We start from the raw sequence: 25,243 nt of genomic DNA, 5'->3' as shown, positions 1-25,243 counted from the left end.
AGTGAGATGGATAGTTTATTATTCATATGTATCTTTAAACATAGGCATTATAAGAATGAGTATGCATGTAGTTGTCTGTAGTTCCTGTGAATCATAATACTAAACTGAAATTTTCCAAATTAGAATTATTCACAAGCAGTAATTTTATTCCTCATACTCAAGTGAAATATTTCAGCATTTCAAGACATGAAAATAATGATAGTTTAGCAGGGTCCAAACTTGTATGTCTTCATAAATCATATCAATAATTGTCTAGCTCAATGATTTATACTCCTGAGGTGCTGTGTGACATTTGTGTGGCCCTGGCCATCTCCTTTGCCCTGTTTGTGTACATTCAGTTAACTTAAACTTAATTCTGTAGGAATGTGTCTGGTAATGCTGACAGTGTAAGGCATCCCTTCTCTAAAACTACTAGATTTGCCATTGTACTGTTTTCAGGTGAAAATCTTCACCCTAGTTTCTGTACATCTAGCATTTAACCTGACTTAGTGCATTCTAGTCAAGCTCTAGGACAGAAAAGCAATGGTTGTCTACTCATTAGGACCATTGTGTCTTAAAATCAATACTGTGATGATGAAGGATATAAAATGTTTCCATCATTTATGTAATTTTTAGGTACTAACCAATCAAAAGATTTAAAACACTCAAGTCATTAACAGATGTTTTTAAATTTCGCGTTTGTCAGTTAATACTATCAGAAGTAATGAAACAGGAATTGTGTTCTTTTATTCCATTAGAAATGTATTGAACAAGAGATACTGGTACTTTTATTAAAAAGTGGGTTGGAGTCCCAAAAGGTAGGTTGGGTTCCTTAGAGGAATGACATTTTGTTGTTGTTGAGACAGGGTCCCACCCTATGCCCCTGAGCAGAGTGCAGTGGGCGTGGTAGCTCACCACAGCCTCAGACTCAGGCTGCAGGCACCCCTCTGCCTCAGCCTCCGGATGCCGCTGGGATTACATGTGCTCAAGGCAGCACCCGGCTGGGTTTTTCCATTTTTTTCATGAATCGGGGTCTCACTGTCGCTCAGGCAAGTCTCTAACTCCTGAGCTCAAGCAATTGATTTTCCCTCCTCAGCCTCCCACAGTGCTGGGATTACAGGCATGAGCCACTGCGCCCGGCAGGAATGAAATTTTTATTAGACTATTCCTTCATATAACATGCCAAACAAATGCAATTACAAATGGGAATTGACAGTGAAACTTTAATTTTTAGGTCTGACAAATCCTATGAATTTTGAAGGTGTGTGAAGGTCATTGTGACAGATGTTTTCCAAAAGCTTAACAGAAAATGGCAATGAAAAAGTAGAACCGCCACTGCATATATTGAGGTACAAAAAGTGTTAAATGACATCTTTTTGGGAATCGTGGTGCTATTGTTACTAACAAGCAATACACAAAATGTTTGATGTGTTATTGACATTGATAATGGTGGCATAATGATGACTTAAATTTTTGCTGTTTACCCAGCTGAGGATATCTTTGAAGAAATAATTCTTAGACTGAGATGCCAGTAAACTATATTGGTTTATGTTAATGGTATGTAGTACAATTTTTTACTAAGAGGCTAAATGTTCTTTCTCCTTAGCACATAGGTAGCTGCAGATGGATGTCCTTTAGCTGCAGTTTTTTGAAATACTCCTTTGTTGCCTCAGGTAAGTAATTGTAACTAGGAAAGCGACCACATCTGTTGACAGTTAAAAGTGTCTGAAAAATCCAAGGGATTGGGTCCAATAGCTGTTGCAGTTGCCTTTGCATGTCAGGATATGGTTTCCTTTTCTCAGCATTGAATTTTTTTTTTTTTTTTTTAGACAGTCTCATCAAACTGTCTCCCTGGGTAGAGTGCCCTGGCACCACAGCTCACAGCAACCTCAAATTCTTGGGCTTCAGCAATTCAATTCTCTTGCCTCAGCCTCCCAAATAGCTGGGACTACAGACGCCCACCACAACACCCAGCTATTTTTTGGTTGTAGTTGTTGTTTGGGAAATATGGGCTGGATTTGAACCTACCAGTCTTGGTGTATGTGGCTGGTGCGCTAAGTACTGAGCTACAGGCACCAAACCTCAGCAAAAAGCCACTGTTTGAGGTTATGTGGTTAACTTTATCTTTGATTATGAAATGATTTTCACTGTTCTGATTTTTTAGAGGTGTGCCATGCAACATTATGGAAGAAAGAACGAAGACTGCAAGAAAACAGATGAACAGAAGCAAATGATGAAAATGAATATTTTACTTGGTTTTACTAACTTCATTATAAATGATATAGAAAATAAATGTGAGTAATTATTTTAATTGCTGGGCACTAAAGTCTCTTTTCTTTTAAAATAGCTGTATTCTTTTTTTTTTTGAGACAGAGCCTCAAGCTGTCACCCTGGATAGAGTGCCATGGCATCACACAGCTCACAGCAACCTCCAACTCTTGGGCTCAAGAGAGGCTCCTGCCTCCGCCTCCCAAGGAGCTGGGACTACAGGCGCCCGCCACAACGCCCGGATATTTTTTGGTTGCAGCTGTCGTTGTTTGGCGGGCCAGGGCTGGATTGGAAGCCACCAGCTCAGGCGTACGTGGCTGGCGCCTTAACTGCTTGAGCCACAGGCGCCGAGCCAAAATAGCTGTATTCTTAATAGTCACTACTAATCAGACCTGTTTTTAGCATACTTTAACAATGTAATCGGCTCATTTGTGGGTGGTGATCTCATTGAGATAAAGCATGGTGAGATATTTCCTGTACTCCCTCCCCACTTTCCCTTTGTAGCTTTTGGTAATTTCTGGAGAGGCCCTAATCGCTGCATGTGTCATATCTGGCTTCCCCTTTGTAATTCTCTATTGTACCTGAAAAACCGGTAGGACTCTTGAATGCTTGAATGCAATCAAATTGTCCCTTACGTAAAAGCTATCACCTTTCTGTGATTATAGATTTTATTTAAGATTTAAATTTTAAGGGCCCGGGCACTGTGGATCACCCCTGTTGTATTCCTACCATTTTGGGAGGTGAGGCGGGTGGATTGCCTGAGTTCTCAGGTTTGAGACCAGACTGACCCAGAGTGAGACATTTCTGGCCACATGCACCAAGGCTGGCGGGTTTGAACCCAGCCAGGGCCAGCTAACCAACAATGGTAACTGCAAAAAAAAAAAAAAAAAAAAAATTGGGTGTTGTGGTAGTCGCTTATAGTCCCAGCTATGTGGGAGGCTGAGGCAGGAGAATTGCTTAAGCCCAAGAGTTTGAAGTTGGTGTGACAGCACAGCGCACTACTGAGGGCGACATAGTGAGATTGTCTCAAATAATAAAGGTGGCGTAGTGGGTGCCTGTAGTTCCAGCTACTTGGGAGGCTGAGGCAAGAGGGTCATTGGAACCTAAAAGCTTCAGGTTGCTGTGAATTATGAGGCCATAGCAGTGTACCAAGTGCAACAGTGAGCCTATCTTAATTAAAATTTTTTTTTTTATTTTATTCAGTTTGACTTCATCTTTGAACACAGTAATCCTAATCTTAGTACAAGAAATAATTGTGTTATGTTAGGAGAAACTGGGCCGGCAGGTCTGTCTAGGATTAAAAGAATTGAATTTGAAAACTAGATTTCTCGCTAGGTGAAGATAAAGACAGGGAAGTGTTCTGCCTTCATCCCATAGAGAACCGTAAAAGAGTTGTACACGAGAAGCACAAGATAAGCATCTTGCTAACTGGTAACATAAAATTGTAATATGTAAACGTTAAAAACTGGCTTTTCCTTCTAACATTGTCCCTGGCACTAGTAGGTGTTCAGTGATAGTGATCTAGATCTCAGAGAGTTGGTGAGTAGTCCTGCTGTTTGGTTAAGAAACTGAAGTGCCAATTTTGAAAGATATGATGCATGATAGCATCTTGGTTAATAAAGTGAGAGTTCGGTGATACTTTGCTTTTCTGTGAATGGATGTGATCTTTCGATAAGGCTTTGAAGAATGAGAACTAAAGATTTAAGAATTTTTTACAAGATACGTTTTCTCATGATTTTTCTCCTTTTCAGAGCAGAAAAACTTTCCTTCGAAAATGAGGACTGGGGGTGGTGCCTGTGTCTCAGTGAGTGGGGCACCAGCCCCATATATCGAGGGTGGCGGGTTTGAACCCAACCCTGGCCAAACTGCAACAACAACAACAAATTAGCCAGGTGTGGTGGGCTCCTGTAGTCCCAGCTACTCGGGAGGCTGAGGCAAGAGAATCACCTAAGCCCAGGAGTTGGAGGTTGCTGTGAGCTGTGACACTGTGGCACTCTACTGAGGGCAATATAGTGAGACTGTCTCTAAAAATACAAAAATGGAGACTGGGCTTCCAAATTGATTTCTTTGCCTTATGGAACCTTTCTTGTAACTAGTGAGGGCTAAGTAGCCAATTTATAAATTACAGTCTCCTTGATAACATGTAAATTTTCATTTAACCTGACACGTGCATAATATATGGGGAATTCCCAAGGCTTTTCCAGATTCTGTATTTAGGGCTTGTGAAACTATGTCATAGACATGTCAAAAAAAGCATGAAAAGACCTTAAATTTGAAGTTTAAGGTTATGTAATTTTTTTTAAAGTTTTGATCTACCACCAGGAGTCATACAAAAGGTTATATATATTCTTTACTCACTAGTTTTGACAAGTTCACAAGTGTAAGGGAAAAAAAATAGTTTAACATTATTTGTAGATAAAGCATTATTGCCATCTTGTGACAAATATAGTGGACTACATAAAAGTTATTTTTCACCTTGTTCAGCTTATTTATATTTTTGTCTATTCACCATTGATATTCTGAGCTAACCAGAATTTGTTTTTTAAGTAGTATTCTCCTTGACAACTTTATCACTTATAAATTGTCCACACTGTTCTAAGTTTTAAAATTCTGCTGTTGTCTATAGAGGTTTGGATTAGTATTTATCGCATTAGGAATTAATTTTGAGGAGGCCATACTTAAATTTTTAAAAAATCACTCTCAAATACACTTTCTCCCCTGCTTAGGTAGGAATGAAGAAAAAATGATTTCCTCAAGTCACTTATTCATCACTAGAGAAGATACCTGTCCCTGGTCCATATGTGGCAATAAACTGTTAGAGCTGTCGTTGGCACTGAGTCAGGTAGATATCCCTTTCCTCTAACTACTCTTCATTATGCAATACAAATGGAAATACTGCATTTGGAGCAACACAAAATACAGCGGCTCCTAAAGAAGGAAACAGAATGTAAGTGAGGAATACTTAAAATGCCAAATGTGAGGGCGGTGCCTGTGGCTCAAGGAGAAGGGTGCCGGTCCCATATGCTGGAGGTGGTGGGTTCAAACCCAGCCCCGGCCCAAAAAAAAAAAAAAAAAAAAGCCAAATGTGAAATCACTCTTATCAAACAAAATAATAAAAATGTAAATGTTAAGTTCTGACTCATTCAATAGAGCATGTCGATAATCATGTAAATCTGACACTTGTTCTTTTAAACTAAGGAAGCGGCTTTAGTTTGGTACCAACAGAAGAAGTATTTTGATGTCTACATTTTAAAGCTTGGAAATTGTAAAAAGCATTAGTTTTGAAGCTGAATAGTAATGTTTAGAGGTGAAAATAGTAGAAAAAGAAGGTATTGGAATATGGGTAAAAAGAATAAATGAATGATCAAGGATAAACCCATTGCAGTACATTTCTCAGTTGTTAAAACCATTCATGGCAAGGTAAATATCTAAATTTATGGACTAGAATAGCCCCTCAAATAAACTGGCATATATCAAATGATTTTCAACAAGGGTAGTAAGATCATTCTATGGGGAGAAAAAAACAGGAGTTAGAACCTGTTCGTGGAAAAAACATGAAGTTGGACCCTTAGCTTACATCATAGCAAAAATCATCTCAAAATGGAGCATAGACCTAAATGCAAGAGTTCTAAGACTTTAAAATGTAAACATTAAAAGACTGTAAGTCTTAGAAGAAAATACAGGAGGAAACTTGAATTATTTTGGATTTGACAGTGATTTCTTGAATATCACACCAAAAACAGGCACCAAAACAAAAAATAAATTGGACCACATCAAAATTAAAAACTGCATCAAAAGATACAATCACTGGTGAAAAGGCAACCCAGGAAATAGAAAGTTGCAAATCATATCTCTGATGAAAGACTCTGCAAGTCAGTAAGAGAACAACCTGATTTTTAAAATGGGGGTCATGCAGGGGATTAGAGTGGAGGGGGCGGGAAATAGGTAAGGATTAAAACATACATTTCTCAAAGAGGATAAACAGATGACCAATAGGCATATGAAAAAGATGTTCTACATCACTAATTAAGGAAATAATCAAAATCACAATGCTGGTCACTTAATTGTGGTCAAGGGTATAATAGAACAAGAGGACATTTCAATTCTAAACATTTATACACCTAACTTAAATGCTCAGATTTATGAAAGAGACCTTTTATGAAAGAATTGAAATTATACCTTGTATCTTTTAAGACCACAAGGTAATAAAGGTGGAACTCAACTTCAACAAAATTTTTCAGCCCCATACAGAGGCATGGAAGTTAAACAACCTTATGGTGAATGACAATTGGGTCAAGGAAGAGATAAAGGAGGAAATTGTTAACATAACACCAATGAAGCTACAAGTTACCAAAACCTGTGGGACACTGCAAAAGCAGTCTTAAGAGGGAAATTTATCATATTAGATGTCTATATCCAAAAAGCAGAAAGAGAGCACATCAATAACTTAATGAATCATCTTAAGGAAATGGAAAAGGATGAACAATCTAATCCCAAACCTAGTAGAAGAACAGAAATAACCAAAATTAAATTAGAAATAAATAAAATTGAAAACAAAAGAATCATTCAGAAAATTAATGAAACAAAAAGTTGGTTCTTTGAAAAAATAAAATAAACCTTTGGCCAGATTAACTAGAAACTAAAAAGAAAAATCTCTAATAACTTCAATCAGAAATGAAAAGGAGGCAATAACAGATATCACAGAGATATAAGATATTGTCTCTGACTACAAGAAACTATGCCAGAAATTTGAGAATGTGGGCTGGGCACCCATAGCTCAGTGATTAGGGCACTGGCCACATGCTGCAGGGCTGGTGGGTTCAAACCTGGCTGGGACCTGCTAAAAAAAAAAAAAAAAATACCCAGGCATTGTGGCGGGTGCCTGTAGTCACAGCTACTAGAGAGGCTGAGACAAGAGAATCACTTGATCCCAAGGGTTTGAGGTTGCTGTAAGCTATGATGACACAGCACTCTAGTGAAGGTGACAAAGTAAGACTCTGTCTCAAAAGAAAGAAGAGAGAGGGAGGGAGGGAGGAAGGAAGGAAGAGAGGAAAGGGAGGGAGAGAGGAAGGAAGGAAGAGATGAAGAAAGGAAGGAAGAGAGAGAGGGAGGGAAGAAGGAAAGAAGAGAGTAGGGGGGAGGAAAGAAGGGAGAGAGGGGGAGAAAAGCACTGAGTTCAAAGAAACAGTAAACAAATCTTCCAACAAAAAGCCCTGGGCCAGATGGCTTCACACCAGAATTCCATCAAATCTTTAGAAAAAGCTCACACCTATAATGCAGAGACTATTCTAAAACATTTAGAACAGTGGTTCTTTTTTTTTTTCTTTGGAGAGACAGAGTTTCACTTTATGGCCCTCGGTAGAGTGCCGTGGTGTGGCGTCACACAGCTCACAGCAACCTCCAACTCCTGGGCCTAGGCGATTCTCCTGCCTCAGCCTCCCAAGTAGCTGGGACTACAGGCACCCACCACAATGCCCGGCTATTTTTTTGTTGCAGTTTGGCCGGGCCGGGTTTGAACCCGCCACCCTCGGTATATGGGGCTGGCGCCCTGCTCACTGAGCCACAGGCGCTGCCCAGAACAGTGGTTCTTAACCTTGCTAAAGCTGTGGCCCTTTAATATAATTCCTGTGGGTCCCACAGGTTGAGAACCGCTGATTTAGAATGAAGGTCCTTCCCCAAAACATTCTATGAAGCAAACATCACCCTGATACCAAAACCAGGAAAGGATCCAATTAAAAAGGAGCACTACAGACCAATTTCATGAATTTATATAGATTCAGAAATACTCAATAAAATCCTAGTCAATAGATTACAGCTACACATTAAAAAATTATACATCATGATCATGTGGGCTTCATCCCAGGGAAGGAAGGGTAATTTAACATATGCAAATCTATAAATGTAACTCACCATATGAATAGAAGCAAAAACAAAGACCATAGGATCCTCTCAATAGATACAGAAAAAGCATTTGATAAAATTCAATATACTTTTCTAACAAGAACTCTTAAGAATATAGGCATAGTGCGTACATTTCTTAAACTGATTGAGCCATCTATGACAAACCCACAACTAATATCATCCTGAATGGAGCAAAACTGAAAGCTCTTCCACTTAGAACCTGAACTAGACAAGGATGTCTTCTATCACGACTATTATTCAACATTGTGCTGGAAGTTCTAGCCAATGCAATCAGGTAAGAGAAAACTATAAAGGGCACCCAAATGGGGGCAAAGGAGGTCAAACTCTTGCTCTTTGCCAATGATATGATCTCATACTTAGACAATCCCAGTGACTCAACCACAAGACTCCTGGAAGTGATCAAGAAATACAGTAACGGGTCAGGGTAGAAAATCAATGTCACAAATCAGTAGTCTTGGTTTACGGCAACAATAGCCAAGCTGAGAAGCTAATCAAGGACCAATTCCCTTCACAGAAGCTTCAAGGAAAATTAAATACCTAAGAATATACCTAAAAAAAGAGGTGAAGGACCTCTACAAAGAGAATTATGAAACCCTAAGAAAAGAAATAGCAGAAGACATTAACAAACGGAAGAACATACCATGCTCTTGGCTGGGAAGAATCAACATTATTAAAATGTCTATACTTCCCAAAGCAATCTACAGATTCAATGCAATTCCCATTAAAATACCAACATCATACTTTGAAGAAGTGGAAAAAATAGTTCTTCATTTCATATGGAACCAGAAAAAGAAAACATATAGCCAAGGCAATTTTTAGTAATACAAACAAAGTTGGAGGCATCAGTCCCCCAGACTTTAGGCTATATTACAAGTCCACAGTGATCAAAAAAGCATGATATTGCACAAAAATAGAGACATTTGGAACTGGATAGAAAACCAAGAGATGAAACCAGTCTCTTATAGCCATTTGATCTTTGTTAAACCAAATAGAAGCATACACTGGGGAAAAGAATCCCTCTTAATAAATGATGCTGGGAAAACTGGATAACCACATGTAAAAGACTGAAACTGGAGCCACATGCTTCACCACTTAAAAAAATTGATTCAAGATGGATAAAAGATTTAAATATAAGACATGGAATGATAAAAATCCTAGAAGAAAGTGTGGGGAAAACTCCTAAGGATGTCGGCCTGGGGAAAGATTTTATCAAGAAGATTTCCATAGCAATGGCGATAACAAAAATAAACAAGTGGAACTTAATTAAATTGAAAAGCTTCTGCACAGCTAAGGAGATAACAAGCAAATCAAATAGACAACCTTGAGAATGGGAAAAGATTTGCATGTTACAAATCTTACAAAGGTTTAATAACTAGAATCTATAGAGAGCTCAAATTAATCAACAGAAAAAGAATGCCATCTCTCACTGGAAAAAAACATGAGCAGAACCTTCTCTGAAGAAGACAGATGAATGGTTAACAAAAGCATGAAAAAATGCCCATCATCCATAATCATCAGAGAAACGTGAAAGAAAATCAACCTGGATCTGGGCACCGTGAGTCTGGGGATATAGGACTCCAGGCATCTCTGGCTGGTGGGATCTGCCTATCATCACCCCTGAGAGGATACAGGGAGTCAGCGAGAGTCTTCTGGACCCCAAGAGGAGGACTAAAACAGTGGAAAACCGGCAAGTGGTCACGTGTGTTCAATCCGCCTAAACCCGCCCGCAACTTCCACAGGCACAAGAACTTAAAGAGCAAGAGGAATTGAAAGGAAAATTAGGGCAAGTAAACAGATAAAAGAAATCACCCATGAGGAAGAATCAGCAGAAAACTCCAGGCAACATGAAGAACCAGTCCAGAACTACCCCGCCAAGGGACCATGAGGTAGCTACTGCAGAGGATTCCACCTATACAGAAATGTTAGGAATGACTGAAAGGGAATTTAGAATACACATGCTGAAAACAATGAAGGAAATGATGGAAACAATGAAGGAAACTGTTAATAAAGTGGAAAATAACCAAAAGGAAATTCAAAAACAGAATCAAATAAGAGATGAACGATATGAAGAATATAAAAAGGATATAGCAGAGCTGAAGGAAATGAAACAGTCAATCAGGGAACTTAAAGATGCAATGGAAAGTATCAGCAACAGGTTAGACCATGCAGAAGAAAGAATTTCAGAGGTAGAAGACAAAGTTTTTGAGATAACTCAGATAGTAAAAGAGGCAGAAAAGAAGAGAGAGAAAGCAGAACGTTCACTGTCAGAATTATGGGACTTTATGAAGCGTTCCAACATACGAGTTATAGGAATTCCAGAAGGGGAAGAAGAATGCCCCAGAGGAATGGAAGCCATACTTGAGAATATTATAAAAGAAAATTTCCCAAATATTACCAAAGATTCTGACACACTGCTTTCAGAGGGATATCGGACCCCAGGTCGCCTCAACTCTAACCGAGCTTCTCCAAGACACATTGTGATGAACCTGTCCAAAGTCAAGACCAAAGAAAAGATTCTGCAAGCTGCCAGGAGTAAGCGCCAGTTGACCTACAGGGGCAAATCCATCAGAGTGACCGCAGACTTCTCTAATGAAACTTTCCAAGCAAGAAGACAATGGTCATCTACCTTTAATCTACTTAAACAGAACAATTTTCAGCCCAGAATTCTGTACCCTGCTAAGCTAAGCTTCAAAATTGACGGAGAAATCAAATCATTTACGGATATACAAACATTGAGGAAATTCGCCACAACAAGACCAGCTCTACAGGAAATACTTCAACCTGTTCTGCACACTGACCACCACAATGGATCAGCAGCAAAGTAAGAACTCAGAAATTAAAGGACAGAACCTAACCTCCACACTGATGCAAAAGATAAAACTAAGCAATGGACTCTCACAAAATAAGACGAATAGAATACTACCACACTTGTCAATTATCTCAATAAATGTTAATGGCTTGAATTCCCCACTGAAGAGACATAGATTGGTTGACTGGATTAAAAAACACAAGCCATCCATTTGCTGTCTGCAAGAAACACACCTGGCTTCAAAAGACAAATTAAAGCTCCGAGTCAAGGGTTGGAAGACAATTTTTCAGGCAAATGGAATTCAGAAGAAAAGAGGAGTTGCAATCTTATTTTCAGACACATGTGGATTTAAAGCAACTAAAGTCAAAAAAGACAAAGATGGTCACTTTATATTGGTCAAGGGAAAAATACAACAAGAAGACATTTCAATTCTAAATATTTATGCACCCAATTTAAATGCTCCCAGATTCTTGAAGCAGACCTTACTCAGTCTGAGCAATATGATATCTGATAATACCATCATAACAGGGGACTTTAACACTCCTCTTACAGAGCTGGACAGATCCTCTAAACAGAAATTAAACAAGGATATAAGAGACTTAAATGAGACTCTAGAACAACTGTGCTTGATAGACGCATATAGAACACTCCACCCCAAAGATAAAGAATATACATTCTTCTCATCACCCCATGGAACATTCTCCAAAATTGATCATATCCTGGGACACAAAACAAATATCAACAGAATCAAAAGAATTGAAATTTTACCTTGTATCTTCTCAGACCATAAGGCACTAAAGGTGGAACTCAACTCTAACAAAAATGCTCGACCCCACCCAAAGGCATGGAAACTAAACAATCTTCTGTTGAACAACAGATGGGTGCAGGAAGAAATAAAACAGGAAATCATTAACTTCCTTGAGCATAACAACAATGAAGACACAAGCTACCAAAACCTGTGGGATACTGCAAAGGCAGTTTTGAGAGGAAAATTCATCGCTTTAGATGCCTACATTCGAAAAACTGAAAGAGAGCACATCAACAATCTCACAAGAGATCTTATGGAATTGGAAAAAGAAGAACAATCTAAGCCTAAACTCAGTAGAAGAAAAGAAATATCCAAAATCAAATCAGAGATCAATGAAATTGAAAACAAAAGAATCATTCAGAAAATTAATGAAACAAGGAGTTGGTTTTTTGAAAAAATAAATAAAATAGATAAACCATTGGCCAGACTAACGAGGAATAGAAAAGTAAAATCTCTAGTAACCTCAATCAGAAACGATAAAGGGGAAATAACAACTGATCCCACAGAGATACAAGAGATCATCTCTGAATACTACCAGAAACTCTATGCCCAGAAATTTGACAATGTGAAAGAAATGGATCAATATTTGGAATCACACCCTCTCCCTAGACTCAGCCAGGAAGAAATAGAGCTCCTGAACAGACCAATTTCAAGCACTGAGATCAAAGAAACAATAAAAAAGCTTCCAACCAAAAAATGCCCTGGTCCAGATGGCTTCACTCCAGAATTCTATCAAACCTTCAAGGAAGAGCTTATTCCTGTACTGCAGAAATTATTCCAGAAAATTGAGGAAGAAGGAATCTTCCCCAACACATTCTATGAAGCAAACATCACCCTGATACCAAAACCAGGAAAAGACCCAAACAAAAAGGAGAATTTCAGACCAATCTCACTCATGAACATAGACGCAAAAATTCTCAACAAAATCCTAGCCAATAGATTACAGCTTATCATCAAAAAAGTCATTCATCATGATCAAGTAGGCTTCATCCCAGGGATGCAAGGCTGGTTTAACATACGCAAGTCTATAAACGTTATCCACCATATTAACAGAGGCAAAAATAAAGATCACATGATCCTCTCAATAGATGCAGAAAAAGCATTTGATAAAATCCAGCATCCTTTTCTAATTAGAACTCTGAAGAGTATAGGCATAGGTGGCACATTTCTAAAACTGATTGAAGCTATCTATGACAAACCCACAGCCAATATTTTACTGAATGGAGTAAAACTGAAAGCTTTTCCTCTTAGAACTGGAACCAGACAAGGTTGTCCTCTGTCACCTTTACTATTCAACATAGTGCTGGAAGTTCTAGCCAATACAATTAGGCAAGACAAGGAAATAAAGGGAATCCAAATGGGAGCAGAGGAGGTCAAACTCTCCCTCTTTGCTGACGACATGATCTTATACTTAGAGAACCCCAAAGACTCAACCACAAGACTCCTAGAAGTCATCAAAAAATACAGTAATGTTTCAGGATATAAAATCAATGTCCACAAGTCAGTAGCTTTTGTGTACACCAATAACAGTCAAGATGAGAAGCTAATTAAGGACACAACTCCCTTCACCATAGTCTCAAAGAAAATCAAATACCTAGGAATATACCTAACGAAGGAGGTGAAGGACCTGTATAAAGAAAACTATGAAATCCTCAGAAAGGAAATAGCAGAGGATATTAATAAATGGAAGAACATACCATGCTCATGGATGGGAAGAATCAACATTGTTAAAATGTCCATACTTCCCAAAGCAATCTACCTATTCAATGCCATTCCTATCAAAATACCAACATCATACTTTCAAGATTTGGAAAAAATGATTCTGCGTTTTGTATGGAACTGGAAAAAACCCCGTATAGCTAAGGCAGTTCTCTGTAATAAAAATAAAGCTGGGGGCATCAGCATACCAGATTTTAGTCTGTACTACAAAGCCATAGTGCTCAAGACAGCATGGTACTGGCACAAAAACAGAGACATAGACACTTGGAATCGAATGGAAAACCAAGAAATGAAACTAACATCTTACAACCACCTAATCTTTGATAAACCAAACAAGAACATACCTTGGGGGAAAGACTCCCTATTCAATAAATGGTGTTGGGAGAACTGGATGTCTACATGTAAAAGACTGAAACTGGACCCACACCTTTCCCCACTCACAAAAATTGATTCAAGATGGATAAAGGACTTAAACTTAAGGCATGAAACAATAAAAACCCTCCAAGAAAGCATAGGAAAAACACTGGAAGATATTGGCCTGGGGAAAGACTTCATGAAGAAGACTGCCATGGCAATTGCAACAACAACAAAAATAAACAAATGGGACTTCATTAAACTGAAAAGCTTCTGTACAGCTAAGGAGACAATAACCAAAGCAAAGAGACAACCTACACAATGGGAAAGGATATTTGCATATTTTCAATCAGACAAAAGCTTGATAACTAGGATCTATAGAGAACTCAAATTAATCCACATGAAAAAAGCCAACAATCCCTTATATCAATGGGCAAGAGACATGAATAGAACTTTCTCTAAAGACGACAGACGAATGGCTAACAAACACATGAAAAAATGTTCATCATCTCTATATATTAGAGAAATGCAAATCAAAACAACCCTGAGATATCATCTAACCCCAGTGAGAATGGCCCACATCACAAAATCTCAAAACTGCAGATGCTGGCGTGGATGTGGAGAGAAGGGAACACTTTTACACTGCTGGTGGGACTGCAAACTAGTACAACCTTTCTGGAAGGAAGTATGGAGAATCCTCAAAGCACTCAAGCTAGACCTCCCATTTGATCCTGCAATCCCATTACTGGGCATCTACCCAGAAGGAAAGAAATCCTTTTATCATAAGGACACTTGTACTAGACTGTTTATTGCAGCTCAATTTACAGTCGCCAAAATGTGGAAACAGCCTAAATGCCCACCAACCCAGGAATGGATTAACAAGCTGTGGTATATGTATACCATGGAATACTATTCAGCCATTAAAAAAAATGGAGACTTTACATCCTTCGTATTAACCTGGATGGACGTGGAAGATATTATTCTTAGTAAAGCATCACAAGAATGGAGAAGCATGAATCCTATGTACTCAATTTTGATATGAGGACAATTAATGACAATTATGGTTATGGGGGGGGAAACAGAAAGAGGGAAGGAGGGAGGTGGGTGGGGCCTTGGTGTGTGTCACACTTTATGGGGGCAAGACATGATTGCAAGAGGGACTTTACCTAACAATTGCAATCAGTGTAACCTGGCTTATTGTACCCTCAATGAATCCCCAACAATAAAATAAAAAATAATAAAAAAAAAAAAAAAAAAAAAAAGAAAATCAACCTGAGGTATCACCTAACCCCAGTGAGAATAGTCCACATCACAAAGTCCCAACGTTGCAGATGCTGGTGTGGGCATGGAGAGAGGGGAACACTTTTACACTGTTGGTGAGTCTGCAAACTCATATCGCCTCTTTGGAAAGAAGTATGGAGAATCCTCAAAGAACTCAAATTAGACTTCTCATTTGACCCCACAATCCCATTCCTAGGTATCTACTCAGAAGAAAAAATTATTTTATTATAAGGCTATTTCCACTGGATTGTTTATAACTCAATTTGCAATTGCCAAGATGTGGAAATGACCTAAATGTCCATCAACTCAGGAATGGATTAACAAACTGAGGTATAATGTATACTATGGAAAACTATTCAGCCATAAAATGATAGTGACTTTACATCTTTTGTATTAACCTGGATGGAGTTGAAACATAGTCTTTCTACTAAAGTATCACAATAATGCAAAAGCAAATATCCAATGTACTCAATGCTAATATGAAGCCAGTAGACCATCTAATTCACACCCACAGAGGAGAAAAAACTCATTTCAATTCAAGTTGAGGGAAGTGAGAAGGAAGGAAGGGGGAGAGGAAAGGAGGGGGGCTTGGGATGCTCCCAATTAATGGGCACATTTGGGTGCAGGACACAAGTACGAGAGGGACTCTGCCTAACAAATTCAAATATGACCTAGTTGTTTGTATCGCCACATTAACCTGAAATAAAAATAAAATAAAGGTGATTGAATTTAAGCTGACAACAAAAATCAGAATGCAATACCACCCTCACACCCATACAATGGCTATTGTAAAAATAAAAAGGAAATAATAAGTGTTGACAAGGATGTAGAAAAATTGGAACCCTTATGTAATGTTGGGAATGTAAAATGGTACACACACTACGGAAAACAGTTTGGTTGTTCATCCACAACAGTAAACAATTTCCATGATCCAGTAATTTCACTTATAGGTATATACTCAAAAGATTTGGAAGCAAAATCTCAAAGGGATATGTGTATCTGCACATTCATGTTCATAGCAGTATTACAAGGTGTAAGCAACCAAAGTGTTCACTGATAAAGGAATAAACAAAATATGGACAAAATGTGGTATATATGTATTATTATTAAGTAATAGTACTCACACAATATAGATGAACCTTGAGAACATTATGTTACATGAAATAACCCAGTCACAAAAGGACAAATATTACATGATTCCACTTATATGAGGTACCTAAGAATGGTCAAATTCCTAGAGACAGCAGAATGAGAGTTGCCAGAGGCTAGGTAGATGTGGAAATGGGGAGTTGGGGTTTAATGGATACAAGGTTTTAGTTTGGGAAGATAAAAAACTTCTGGAAATGGATGGTGGTGATAGTTGCAAAACAACATGAGTATACTTAACACCACTGAATCGTACACTTAAAAATGATTAACGAGGTTGATCTTTATGTATATTTTACTACAATTTAAAAAACATTGACTTTTAGTATAGGAGTTCAGCTCTTATACTCCGTTTCATTCATTGATTCATTGAATAAGTACGTAAATGGGGCAGTACGACGAGTACCAAGCCATGCCTCCCTTGCTACCCTACACTCTGCTGCTTCCAGACCATTCTTTGCCCTGCTTCCTCCTTTCTCTCCTTTGATGTTCAGTGCCACCTTGCTTTAACAACCTTTTCCCCCTTCCATAGTCAACGCCTAGCTCTCAGCACTTGGTGCACAATTTTCCTTTCTTCCCCAATATCCAACATTCAGTGTTTTCCATGTGAACTGCCCATTTAACTTCTGACCTCCCTGGGTCCTACCTTTCCCCCTCTACCTTAGCCACACATTCCCACAATCACAGGAAACTGGTATCACCAGAAACTTACTTCAAAACCAAAACTCACTCCCCTCAACTACCTCCTATGCTCCAGCTCAGTTGCTGTTCCAGGTCTTCCGCCTCAGAGATCTGTGATCTGCTTCCTCCCATTCATGCCCTTCCTCTGTCAGCTTAAGAGTCCTTCCCTTGCAAGCCCCACACTACCTTGCTCCTCTGCAACACTCTGCAGGAACCCAACCATTCATAATATGCTAGTACTAAGGCTGGTAGGCAAAATCACACAACTGGCATTTCTTCTTTTCATTTTAAATGAATCGATAGCTTCAAACAATCACTTCCACTGCCTGACGACGCTGCTGTGTTTCCCAAGGACACTTCCTAGCCCCCACAATGACTATTCTATTCCATTCTTCTTTCCTCAGACCTTTCATTTTCAGCTGGTCATACAATTTGAATATACCGTCCTTGAGGTATATGACCAAACCTACAAACCTACCTGGTTCTGTATCCACTTTCTTCTCTCCTATAAAATGAGGAAGTAACTAGTTTATGAAAGGCCAGTACTTTCACATGTGCCGGAAAACCATCCCTGCTCACCTTTTTAGGACTTTACTCCTGTATCTTCCCCTCTTCTACAGCATCATCAATTTACTCTCTACTGCACATAATAGGATTTAATGCCGTCTATCCTCATATAAAAATAAAATCCCTTCCTGGACCACTCATCCTTCTCTTCCTTTTTTTTTTTTTTTTGTAGAGACAGAGTCTCACTGTAACACCCTCCGGTAGAGTGCCGTGGCGTCAGACAGCTCACAGCAACCTCTAACTCTTGGGCTTACGTGATTCTCTTGCCTCAGCCTCCCGAGCAGCTGGGACTACAGGCGCCCGCCACAACACCCGGCTATTCATCCTTCTCTTCCTAATGCACCATTTCTTTCCTCATCTCAAAATTGTCTATGTGTGCTGTCTCCATAACTTCACCTCCATTTCTGCAATAGCTCTAATCATGGTTACCTAAAACCTGTAGGTTACCAGATCAAATCTTATCCATCTCCCAGTAGCATAATAAACCCTCAACCATTTTGCTCCCTTCTGGAAGCACTCTCCTTCTTGGTTATGTAATACCACACTTCCTATATTCTAGTTGATGCTTCTCAGTCTTATTAGTTCTCCTCATTCCCATTTCTAAATACTGAAATCTTCAAGGGCAGTCCTGGAGTTCTGGAGTCCAAGGGAGACCAACCTTTTGACTTCTCTGGGCCACACTGGAAGAAGAAGAGCTGTCTTGGGCCACACACTAAATACACAAACACTAACAAAAGCTGATGAGCAAAAAAAAGTCCATGCATAATTTTGTGATGTTCACCATCACAAATAAGCAAAAAAGTCCTCACATAATAATTCTAATTATGCACTCTCTCATTCGGACAGTTGTAAAATCATAGAGCAGGTCCCAAATTTGCAATCACTAATATAGAAAATGTACATATCTAAGTAATAAAGTGTATTTGGCTGTGCTACGGGCACTGAGCCCTTCTTTTACTTTTATATTTAAAAATATTTTAAAACCCAAATACACTTTATTATTTAGCTATTATCATTATCAATTGCCTGGTCTACAATAACCGTTTTCTAACTAGTCTCCCTCTTTCTGCTCTTAACCCTCCAACTCCAAATGTGTTATTCTAAAAATACAATTTTAAACACTAGTGTTCTACTTAAAATCTTTCAATGACTTCTCATTATACTTAGAATAAAATCTCCGTTTTCTATCATGCTCTGTAAGGACTTGCAGGATCTGGCCCTACTTTCCTCTCCAGCCGGTTTTTATGCTGGTTTTTTGTTTTTGTTTTTTGACACCCTGGCTTTTCGTTTCTTGGAAGCATCTACATACGGAATTTCCCTCTACCCTGACTTATCATCCTTTAGGTGTCTGCTTAAATAAATATCACCTCCTTAGGAGGGCTCCCAAAACCCACTTGAAAGGAAGACCTTTCTATTCTTTGTCATAACATCCTATTGATGTTCTTCACAGCATCTGTCTTGATTTGCCTTAGATATGTATATGTATTCGTATATTTACCGTTGTCTGTCCTCTCACTAGGCTGTAAGCTCCACCCAGTTAGAGACTGATTGTGTTTTTTACCATTGTATATCTAATGCTCTCAGCACCTAGTTATCATTCAATAAATATTTGTTGACTGAAAAAATTATGGATATTTAATTCAAATAGTGATAATTAGGACATACAATATGGCAGAACCTCAGAGACATTGCACTTTTGGTTCTCGATCATGGCAATAAAGCAAAAATTGCAATAAAGTGAGTCACATAATTTTTTGTTTTCTCAGTGCACATAAAAGTTATATTTACACTACACTGTCATCTATTAAGAATGCTAAAAAAAAAAGTTAACAGTCACCTGAGCCTTCAGTAAGTCTTAATCTTTTGCTGGTGGAGGGTTTTGCCTCAATGTTGATGGCTGAGGACTGATCAAAGCAGGGGTCCCCAACCTTTTTGGCACCAGGGACTAGTTTCACAGAAAACAATTTTTCTATATACTGGGTGGAGGAATGGTTTTGGGTTGATTCAAGTGCATTATTGTGCACTTTATTTCTATTACTATTACATTGTAATATATAATGAAAGAATTCCATAAGGCAAAATCCCAAAAATGGGAGCCCTGAGCTTGTTTTCCTGCAACTAGAAGGTCAGGTTCTGACTTAAATCCTGCCACTAGATACAGCTGTATAATTGAAGTACATCAACTCACTTGCCACTATAAAGCCTGCCACCAGATGCAGCTTAATTGTCACTGCCATTCACGGATAAGCTTTTGATATGAGTCTGCAAGCACTTGGGTTTATGTGCAGTCAAACCCTCTGCTAATGATAATCTGTATTTGCAGCCACTCCTCAGCACTTGCATCACTACATCAGCTCTACCCCAGATCATCAGGCATTAGAGTCTCACAAGGAGAATCCAGCTTAGATCACTTGAATGTGATCTAAGTTTATAGTAGGGTTCATGCTCCTACAAGAATCTAATGACACTGCTGATGTGACATGAGGCTGAGCTCAGGATGAGGAGCAGATATAAATACAGATGAAGCTTCACTCACCCACTGCTCACCTCCTGTGTGAGGCCTGATTCCTAACAGGCCATGAATGAGTAGCAGCCTGGAGGTTGAGGACTCCAAGGTCAGAGTAATGGCTGCTGAAGGTTGGGGTGGCTGTGGCAATTTCTTAAAATGAAACGATGAAGTTTGCCACATTGATTGACCCTTCCTTTCATAAAAGATTTCTCTGTAGCATGTGAGGCTGTTTGATAGCATTTTACCCACAGTAGAACTTCTTTCAAAGTTGTAGTCAATTTTCTCAAACCCTACCACTGCTTTATCTACCAAGTTTATATAATATTCCAAATCCTTTTGTTGTCATTTCCCCAAAGTCCACAGCATCTTCACCAGGAGTAGATTCCAAAGCAAACCACTTTCTTTGCTCATCCATAGGAGACAAGGCCTCAATTTGTTCAAGTTGTATCATGAGCTTGCTGCAATTCTGACCAATCTTCAGAATCCACTTTTAATTCTAGTTCTCTTGCTATTTCCACAAAATGTGTAGTTCCTTCCTCCACTGAAGTCTTGAAGCCTACAAAGTCATAGATAATGATTCCTTTGATGGATCCCAGCAAAGTAAATTGAAAACCTAGATGCCATTAAGAATATTCATGATTCGGCTTGGCATCTGTGGCTCAAGCGCGCCAGCCACCTACACCTGAGCTGTTGGTTTCGAATCCAGCCTGGGCCCGCCAAACAACAATGGCGGCTGCAACCACAAAATAGCTGGGCATTGTGGTGGGAGCCTGTAGTCCCAGCTACTTCGGAGGCAAAGGCAGGAGAATTGCTTCAGCCCAGGGGTTGGAGGCTGCTATGAGCTGTGATGCCACGGCACTCTACTCAGGGTGACAGTTTGAGGCTCTGTCTCACAAAAGAAAAGAATATTCATGATTCATTTTGAGAGGTCAAAATATCCACATCAGGAGAATTTGAAAGAAGTGTATTTCAACCCTCATGGATGACTTACAAAATATTTTTCTTAACTAATAAGACTTTTAAAAAATTATTATCATTATTATTATTATTTGAGACAAAATCTTACTCTGTCACCCTGGGTCGAGTGCGATGACATCATAGCTCACAGCAACCTCAAACTCCTGGGGTTAAGCAATCCTCTTGCCTCAGTCTCCTGAGTAGCTGGGATGACAGGCATGTGCCACCACATTCAGCTAATTTTTCTATTTTTAGTGGAGACAAGGTCTTGCTCATGCTCAGGCTGGTCTCAAACTCCTGAGCTCAAGTGATCCACATGTGTTGGCCTCCCAGAGTGCTAGGATTACAGACATGAGCCACCACACCTGGTCAAATAATAAAACTTGAAAGTCAAAATTACTCCTTGATCTAAGGGCTACAGAGTGGATCTTGTGTTAGCAGGTTTTAAAATAATATTTGTTTCTTTGTACATCTCCACCAGAGCTCTTGGGTAGGGGCATCATCAATGAGCAGTAATCTTTTGAAAGGAATCTTTTTTTTCTGAGCAGTAGGTCTCAACGATGGGCTTCAAATATTCAATAAACTGTGCTGTAAACAGATCAGTTGTCATCCCAACTTTGGTCTTCCATTCATACAGAATGGGCAGAGTAGATCTAGCATGATTCTTAAGGGACCTAGAATTTTTGAAATTAAAAATGAGCCTTGGCTTCAACTGAAAGTCACCAGACGCATTAAGTAGGCCCTAACAAGAAAGTCAACCTGTCCTTTGAAACTTTGATCCTGGCATTGACTTCTCCGTTCTACCTATGAAAGTCTTAGATGGCCTCATCTTCCAGTAAAAGGCTGTTTGTTTCATCTGCATGGAAAAGTCTTTAGTTTGTGTACCCACTTTCATCAATGGGTTCTTAGCTAGATCTTCTGGATAACTTGCTGCAGCATCTCCATCAGCACCCGATGCTTCACCTTGCATTTTCATGGTGAAACTTCATTTTTCAGCCTCATAAACCAACCAAACATTCCTTTTGCAGCTTCCTTACCTTTCTCAGCCTTCATAGACTTGAAGAGAGTTAAGGCCTGGCTTGCTCTGCATTCAATTTTGGCTTAAGGGAATGTTGTGGCTAGTTTGATATTCTATCCACACCATAAAGCTTTCTCCATGTCAGCAATAAGGTTGCTTAGCTTTGTATTGACAACTCAGCTAATTATTTAAGGCAAAAAGATAGCTTTTGACCTATGTCTGTTTTTGGTATGACTTCCCCCTAAGCTTAACAACCTCTAGTTTTTGATTTAAAGTGAGAAATATACCAGCACATTGTACCCCATGATTGCATTAATGTACACAGCTATGATTTAATAAAAAAAAAGTGAGAAATACTTAATTCTTCCTTTCACTTGAACATTTATAGGCCATTGTAGGGTTATTAATTGGCCTTATTTCAGTATTGTTTTGTCTCAGGGAATATAGAGGCCTGAAGAGATGGAGAGAGGGAAGGGAATGGCCAGCAGGGGGTGGCAGTCAGAACTTACACAACATTATTGATTCAGTTCTCTGTGTTAGGCTGGGCACAGTGGCCCATGCCTAAATCCTAGCACTCTGGGAAGCTGAGGCAGAAGGATCTGAGCTCAGGAGTTTGAGACCAACTGAGCAAGAGTGAGACCCTGTCTCTACTAAAAACAGAAAAATTAAGGGGTTCACTAGTCAAGAAAAAATAAATAAACAATAAAAATAGAAAAATTAATGCAACCTACTCAGGAGACTAAGGCAAGAGGATTGCTTGAACTCAGGAATTTGAGGTTGTTGTAAGCTAAGCTGACACCACAGCATTCTAGCCTGGGCAACAGAGTGAGACTCTTCCTCAAAATAACAATAATAATATTAATAATAGTAAGTTTGGTATGTTATATGAACACAGTTGGTTGTGCCCCAAAACAATGAAAATAGTAATATCAAAGATCACTAAACATAAACCATCATAACAGATACAGTAATCATGGAAAAGTTTGAAGCTGGGCATAGTGGTTCATACCTGTAATCCTAGTACTCTGGAAGGCCAAGGTGGGTGGATTGCCTGAGCTCAGAAGTTTAAGGCCAGCCTGAACCAGAGTGAAACCCCATCTCTAAAACCAGCTGGGCTTTGGGGCAGGCACCTGTAGTCCCAGTTACTCAGGAGGCTGAGGCAAGAGGATCACTTGTGCCCGAGAGTTTGAGGTTGCTGTGAGCCATGACACCATGACACTCTACCCCGGGTGACAGAATGAGACACTGTCTCGAAAAAAAACGAAAGAAAGAAAAAGTTTGAAATATTGTGAGAATTACCGAAGTGTGACAGAGGATGTGAAGTGAGCACATACTGTAGAAAAATGGCACCAATAGACTTGCTCGATTCAGGGTTGCCACAAACCTTCAATTTGTAAAAAACACAATGTCTATAAAGTACAATCAGGTGACGTGCAATAAAATGAAGTATGTCCGCATTTTAACATATTGTATGCAAATGTAAAAAGAAGGTAAATTAATTCTAATAGTCAAGGTACTGTATAATCATTAGGAAACACAAGGATGACTTCATATAAAGGCTGCTGCTCCTTCACATATAAGTTTCATACCCACCCAAGAGAAATATCCATTGGTAGGGATCATTCTCCTAATAATGTTTCAAGTAGCAGTTAAGGTGCTCTTAACATTGCTTTGCTTAAGACTTAAAAATCAATGTACTTAGCTCAAATTCATTATGAAAACAGAAGTAACTAAAGGGAAAAAAATCTTCACATAGTTTTTTTTTTCCCCTTCAATAAATTCTTTCTAAAATTCTTCAAGAAAGTCTTGACAAAATAGTCACCAAATATTCAGTCATATTCTACCACAGGAGCACTTAATATCATAATACCTGTTTTTCAATTCAGCAGAAGTACTTAATATTATAATACCTTGTTTTTCAATTCAAAGTCACATATTTTTGTTTTATTAAAATCTACTTGTGTCTTAACAATTGATAGCATGTCATAGTAAAATTGGCAGCATTTTTTCTTTAAGATATGTAAAATAGTGTGTCTTAGATTTGATGAAATATGATCTGAAGTATAGAATAAGAGAAGAATGTAAAGATAAAGCAAATTAAAACTAAGACTATGTATATATCCTTCCTATTATTTCATATTAGATAAGAATCAGTGTTTTTCTCTTTTGGTAAATAAAACTAGTTTAGGATGTTAATTACCCTCTTCTGGGGGTTATGAATCTCTATGACATATTTCATGAAACTTATGTTCTATCTTCCTAGGAAAAAGTGTATAAGGAACACACATATGAGTATACAAATTTGTATATAAGTTAGGGATTCACAAGCCCCTAGGAAACCAAACATCTATGTATCCTTAGTTAAGAATGGTTAATTTAGACAATTATACAACAAGGTTCTAATGTTATCTTTGTAAAAGAGTTAATAAAATATAAACATAATTTAAAGCAAGTTTAAGCCCTAAACACATACACACAGAAAGCTAGTACTTTTTTGTGTGCGTGGTTTTTGGCCGGGGCTGGGTTTGAACCTGCCACTTCCAGCATATGGGACCGGCGCCCTACTAACTGAGCCACAGGCGCCGCCCCCAGAAAGCTACTATTAATGCATTAAGTTCCATGGTTGGTACCAAAGTTTGATTTGAAGAATGGTATCTCTAATCTAAATTAACGTCTCATCTAATTCAACAAAGACCTTTGAGAGAATAATTCTCCTTACCTTTACCTTAAGAGGTCTTTTGTGTTTTTATTAGCAAAAGCATAATAGGTGCCATTCATTTCAAATAATTTAAATTCTATAGTCATAGCATTAAAACTGGCAATTCAGAGAATGTAGCACATGTTACTTTAAAAAGACGACAAATCAAAATTATTTAACATATTGTATTGCATACTTCCCCCACCCCCCCAGAATTCTTTAAGCAACGGATAAGTTCAAATATGGAAATAATCATGCATAATATGGAGCTTAATATTAGATGATGATACTACCTATAAACAATTAGCAAGTGTTTAAATCCAAACATGCCTTCCTGAGATTTACTATTCTTTAAAATAGTATTTTAAAAATATATGTAACACTTTAAGCGACTAAAATATTTAAGTTTAGGTAAAATTTTTTGTAGTGATCATTAACAATTTAATACTTTACCATATTTCAACGTAAGAGATGTTTCGAATAGTAAGGCTGCAATTAGTACATCTTCTTTAAGCACTTTGTTTCTT

At 38.5% G+C, this 25,243-nt stretch overlaps 1 protein-coding gene and 1 non-coding gene across 2 annotated transcripts in view; one reads left to right on the top strand and one right to left on the bottom strand.

Annotated features, from left to right (window-relative positions):
* LOC128563315 (minichromosome maintenance domain-containing protein 2-like) overlaps positions 1 to 25,243 on the bottom strand; it is a 304,071-nt gene that overhangs the window by 239,841 nt on the left and 38,987 nt on the right. The gene's annotated exons all lie outside the window — the stretch shown is intronic.
* On the top strand, positions 1,428 to 1,512 carry LOC128564190 (small nucleolar RNA SNORD87). The gene has a single exon (XR_008374057.1). It is a non-coding gene; the product is annotated as a small nucleolar RNA SNORD87 (small nucleolar RNA).

This window comes from Nycticebus coucang, chromosome 13 (assembly GCF_027406575.1).
Source record: "Nycticebus coucang isolate mNycCou1 chromosome 13, mNycCou1.pri, whole genome shotgun sequence".
NCBI lineage: Eukaryota > Metazoa > Chordata > Mammalia > Primates > Lorisidae > Nycticebus > Nycticebus coucang.
This window is presented reverse-complemented; position numbering and strand designations above follow the sequence as displayed.